The sequence below is a fragment of the Apis dorsata genome, unplaced genomic scaffold (assembly GCF_000469605.1).
Source record: "Apis dorsata unplaced genomic scaffold, Apis dorsata 1.3 scaffold_156, whole genome shotgun sequence".
NCBI lineage: Eukaryota > Metazoa > Arthropoda > Insecta > Hymenoptera > Apidae > Apis > Apis dorsata.
The window spans coordinates 280,498-286,698 of NW_006263446.1; the positions used below are offsets into that span (position 1 = coordinate 280,498).

General features: G+C 25.5%; 1 protein-coding gene across 2 annotated transcripts in view; it reads right to left on the reverse strand.

Annotated features, from left to right (window-relative positions):
• LOC102677788 overlaps positions 1-6,201 on the reverse strand; it is an 85,038-nt gene that overhangs the window by 42,986 nt on the left and 35,851 nt on the right. The window lies entirely within an intron of this gene.

A 6,201-nucleotide genomic window follows, 5' to 3' on the forward strand; every position in this document is an offset into this window, starting at 1 on the left:
AGTTAAATGTTTAAATCTTGTATTAATTAAATTTCATCTCGAACCTTCTAGCGGAAAGTTAAGTAAATATTAAGTACTTATATTAAGTACTTAATATTTAATATAACTTATAAATGAAGAAAAATTTCAAGAAGATAAATAAATTTAAAAAAAAAAATTGATAGATAAATTTTAAAACAAAAATTTCGAGCGAAGAGAGAAATAAAATGTGGTGGTGAAAAATTGATCATCTCTTATTGGAAAGATTGTATTGGCTGTTGTAAAGTGCATTCTATCGTGTGTTCGAACGTAGGAAAGCAAAATTTATGGAACGTTTACTGTCGTGGTTGGCGGGTTGCTTATAGCTTTTGTTACGTATATGAGAGTTTCGCGCCATAGACGAGCATCCATCCTCTCATTTTTCTAGATATAAAAATTCCGATTAATGTTCTGCGTCTAATAAATTTTTCGAGAAACAAGGATACAGAATCGAATGTCAACTTCGACTGAAAAAAAAAAAAAACTAAATTAATAAAATAGATTATTAAAAATATAAAAACTTATTAAATATTAAAATTAATATTACTTTATGATATGATAAATAATATCATCTGAATATATTTAATCTATTTAATTTACATAACTAAAATTTCTTGACACTTGATTATTCTAAGTTCGATTTTCACTTCTTCAAAATTCCTCTCCTTCGTTTCGAATATAATGCTCGCTGTTTTCTAAACACGTTGCACGTTGGTTTGAGTATTAATTGTGGAAGAAAAAGGAACACGAGGCGTATACAGAGTTGGGGAAGGATACGTAGTTATCGACGGTGAAAAAGAGTAGGGGGGGGACGTGAAACGTGACCGAACAAAATGTCGGATCGAGATCCAACGAACGAGAAAAAGGGACAACACGCCTGACGAGAATACCGGAAACGGAGGATCGAATGGCACTGATCCGTCGATTGCTCGAATGTTTGTGAAGAATTTTACCTTTTCGATCATAGGCACGTGTACTATTTCATACCCTTGAACTCGTATTTCTCTTTTGAGAATAAATAAATTTATCATAAATTTGCTATTCACACTTATCGATAATTTAGATAATTAATAATTTAAATTAATTTTCAAAAAAAAAATAAAAAAATAAAAATTGAGAAAAATAAAATGAACTGGATCGAAAGATAAAATATATCCAATGATTGTATTATATAAAATTTGTACGATATTTATATTTTGTTATTAAGTTTTTGTTATTAAGAATAACAGCAATATTAAGAAAAGAAAAAAAAATTCAAGAGATAATTATTCAGGAACAATTTCAAGCAATAAACAATTTTGTTATTTCCATCGATCTCCAAAAAGGAAAAAAAAGGAAGAAACAGAGAGAGAAAGAGAAAATAAAAATACAAAAAGAAAGAGTTAAGGCTATTGTAGATAGATCCAACTATTGTATTGTGCATTGTGGCCGGAAATTCTCTTCGTTCGGCTTGTTCCTTCAATCACGATTCACGAAATTCATCGTGCAAAGAACGATTCGTTTGCTGCCTCTTCTTTTGTCACGCGTGCACAGATATCGTTCACCGTGAACAATTCATTTTTCTAACGAAATAAATTTTTCACGAAATTGAATCGTTTCGTGGCAACGCTTTCGTCCTTTTAGTTTCTTTTTAATTTCATTTTTATTTTGTTTTGTTTGTTTTTTTTTTCTTTTTTTACCAAACGAAAATATTGGAGGGAATAGAGAAAAATTTGAAAATTCGAGAATTAATGGATTGTGTTTAATGGATTCGAAAACTTTACTATTTTTTTGTATTTTTGTTCGTTTTCGTGTTCGATCGTTCATTTACTGGAAAATAGTAAAAAATGAAGATGATAAATTATCCTTTGCAGTTTTTAATTATAGAAAATTGTATTTGGTGAGATGTTTTTCAAGTAGTTGATTTTTTATAATAATTTTATTAAAATTCTTTCCTTTATTTGTAATTCAGAGGCTATCCTGTAAAAGTTAATAAAATTAATTGAAATTAAGACATTAAAATTAATTTTAACCTAATCTTAAGATAATTTCTATTGATTTTCAATTTTTAGCAGAGTGATTTCAAAGTTTGGAATACAAAATTTTATAGAAAGAGAATTTTAAATAATACTTTAGAGGAAATGAAATTTAGATGATCATGCATATATGAATCATATGTTTCACAAAGTCTTTCTTTTGAAACTACTATTAACAGGCAACAAAATACTTTTTCATCATTTTATGGCTCGCTGGAATATCTTTTTTATGATAAATAGGAAACTGCGAAACTTTGTATTATTCCTCAGAGATTCTCTTTTATCGTTTTGACAAAGCAATATTGCATGTCAAGAAAAATAAAAAAAATAAAATGAACTAAGGAAAAGAAAAATTTATCGTTCTTGTTTAAATTTTTTTTTAAATTTCTTATAAAAAAAAAATTTCATTCACATCCAAAACGTAAATATTTAATTACTCATAATTATGAAAATATTTTTGTTCCATGCCTCAAAGATTTTTCTTTCTCTTCTATAATATAATAATTAATCAAGTTCTGAAAAAATATAATTTAAATATTTTACCAGTGTTTTTTTTTCTTTTTCAAGTTACATTAAAATATTTAATAATATGAATATAAAACCATGTATTTTATAAGAATCCAGAACCGAATCATATTTAATTTATTTCTCTCTAAAAAAATTAATCTAACCTAACTTTTTATTTTTCTTAGGAAAGTAATATTTGAGTTTTTTCTATCATTTTCCAGTTGAGAAACACTGTTCTACATCAGCAAACACGATATAACGCGTTGAAATTCCAATTTTTAAGAAAACGATCGTTAGCACGACGACGAATCAAACGAATAAATCGTCTCCGTTGCCGTGACTCCAATTTTGGATTAACGATGTCGTATCGCACACTCGATAATCATGGTAATGACACCAGCTAAATTTGCACTCGTCTCGTATATCGTTATATGTTACTTTTGCCATGATAATCAAAGAGCGAATCGAATTTCTTTATGGACAAGAAAAATGTAAATAAATCATTATAAATTACTTGCGATTAATTTAATTTTAACTCGATAAATAAAATATTTTTTAACTTAAACTATAGAATTAAAATTATAACAGTTAAACTACTGTTTGTAATGTAGTAACAGAAATGTAATATATTCATTATGAGATAAAAAAAATTTAGTTTTGTAATGTATAAAATATGAAAAAAAAAATGCATTATCGTGAAAATTAATAATTTGATAGAATAATCCAGATAAATAAATTGTAACATTTATACCAGATTAACAAATCTATCTATATTATAAAAAAGATTTAATTTTCTGAATTTATTTTTTATTATTTCAATGAGTAAATAATATTATTTTTAAAATAGTGAAAACATTGTCAAATATCATTTACAATTAAAAATAAAATAATTAATTCAGAAATATAATATCTGAATTTTGTAATAAACTTGTAATTTTCTAACTAAAATAAAAATTAATTCATTTTTAAAATTTATATACATACATATATATATCTCAATTTTTCGATAAATATTTTAACAACAATCAAAGAAAAACAAAGAATTTTGCTGAATAAAAAAACTAATGATCTGGCCAATATTTACAGTAGTTTGCTAAATTAAAATTGCATTGAGTATAGTTGGTACTTAAATGGTCGACAATCTAGGAACATCAAGTGTGTTGGCAATAGTGGTCTAGACCATATCTAGACCAGTTTCTTGACCACAATAGTCGAGCAAATAAGAGAGAAAAAGAAAAAAATAAAGATTTCTTAAATTGCTTGGTAAGCTATATACAAGCTAAAAATCTTATGAAATTGGCAAATATTTATAATAAACTGTACTGTAGTTAGAAAAGAAAATTTTTATCTTTACAATATTAAAGCATGACAAATTATTATAATTTAAGTTTGTTTAATTACCTCGTTTCTTTTCCAATTTTTCATTGCAATAGTTTTCGAAATAGTTGCTCAATTGTCATATCTAATAGTATGAATTGTGATGAAAAATAAAAAATAAAGAATAAAAAATTTTCGAAAAAAATATTAATAATTAAAAAAACAAAACCTCAATTTTTCTTTATTTTTGACTTAACAATCCAATAATTAATTCAAGTTATATTAGCATCAAAATATATATTGATTTAATTATTTTTTTCTATCTTAAATCAATTTTTTTCTCTACTTGTAATTCATATCTATCTTTTATCACTCGATTATTCATCTCTCCTAAAAACAAAATTTTATTTCGTAATATTAAAAAAATCAAAATATCGTTCCATTTCGGATTTTACGATTTCATTTCGTATGCCGATGTCTCATGGAAATAGCCTTATATCGTTCGATCGCTCGTTGTAACGATCCTTTTAAGAAAATGGCCCTCGGCTCAAGTATCCATAAAACGATCCGATATGTATTGTATACGAGAGATATACAGTGGTACTAGGCAGCTTTACAATCAAACATCTTCGAGGTTATATTTCAACTGAATTTCTGAACTTTTCTAGATATCTTCTCGTTTGCCTTTTAATAGTGCGTATTTACATGACATAAAAATTATAATAGCATAAAATTGTAAAGAATAGAAATATAAAATGTATTGACAATTACATTTTTTTTCTTTTTTTTAATAAAATAATAATAAGATTAATAATGAGAAAATGGTGAAATTAAACAACTGAAAAACATAACCTAACTTTTAAAATATAATAAGAATGTAAAACGTGTAAATGTGAAAGATATCAGTGATTGCATGAAATGATGATGAAATGATGATAAGAGTAATAAGAAAAAGAACAAACATAACCTAACTTTTAAAGTTGAAATAAAGAAACTTGTAAGTAGATCGATGTTTATGTATTTATGGAAAGTTTGAATATAGAAAGATGTATACTTGATGTGCAAAAAAATATCTATCCAATACATATATTTACATATTTTAATATTTCAAAGAGAAATTTTTTTAATTTGTAAAAAACATTCATTCTTTCTATTTATGAGATAAAATAATTACTGGATATAAAGTATTTAAAAAACACACGTGCAGAGAAAATATCTCTGCATCAACTTGGATATATATTTTTTTTAATTCACTTTTTGTAATTCTCATTTCGATTAATTACTGGATAAAAGATATTTAAAAAAGTACATATACAGAGAGAAAATATCGTCTGATCTCTGCCTCAAGATTATATTAAAGCCATTACGTTATCCAGGAAAGATTAAGTAGCTATTTCACGCATTAGAATTGGTCATTTCAAGATTACACACTCTTATCTTCTAACAAAGCAATCCCTTTAGTGAGTGGTATAACTCACTAATCACAACGAACTTAATTTCGCTTAATCCCAAGTTGCTTAAAATAAATTATTTTGTAAATATAAATTAAATCCTTTTACATTATACAAGTGTTTTACTTTATTTTATTTTAATAAATAAAGGAAAAAATTATTATAATTTAAAATAATTTCTATTTTAAAGACTTGTTTACGTGCAACGTAAATGAAGTACGTTCCCTGCATTAATTAATAATTTTGCATGATTGAAATTATTTTATTCGATGCTTCAAATTAATTTCTCCCCCTTCTGTCTTCTCTTTCATAACAACTGATTTTTATTCATTTTTAGATCTATGAAATACGTGATAAAAATATAAGATTCGTGTATTATTTATACATAAATATTATCTTTAATTTCATATTAATTATATCTTCATAATCATTATTATTTATTTAATTTAATAATCTCCTTTCACCCTTTTACAATATTTCTTTTATAAAAAATTAATAATTTTGCAATTATATAACCTATAAAATTAAATGTATATTTTAATGTACAATTTGAATTTTAACTTTTTAAAAAATAATTTCCACCGAAGTTTTATTGTAATTAAAATTTTATCCGAATTCCCTTATCACATCCTCACCCCCTCGAATATAAATTCCTCCAATTCAGGAAAACACGATTTTTCCAACTGGTTGCCAGGATCGACAATGATCCGGGAATAAATTAGAAGTAGGAAAAATGAATTGCAACCCCCGTGAAACCTCCATTGAAAGGAACTCCCTTGGCCAACGTTTAATCGTCGTGACATTTCACAGCAATTTAACTACGTGCAAATGACTCTGTTGAGAAAAGAGAAATGGAAGAAAAGGGGGAAGAAACAAAAAAAAAAAAAAAAAAA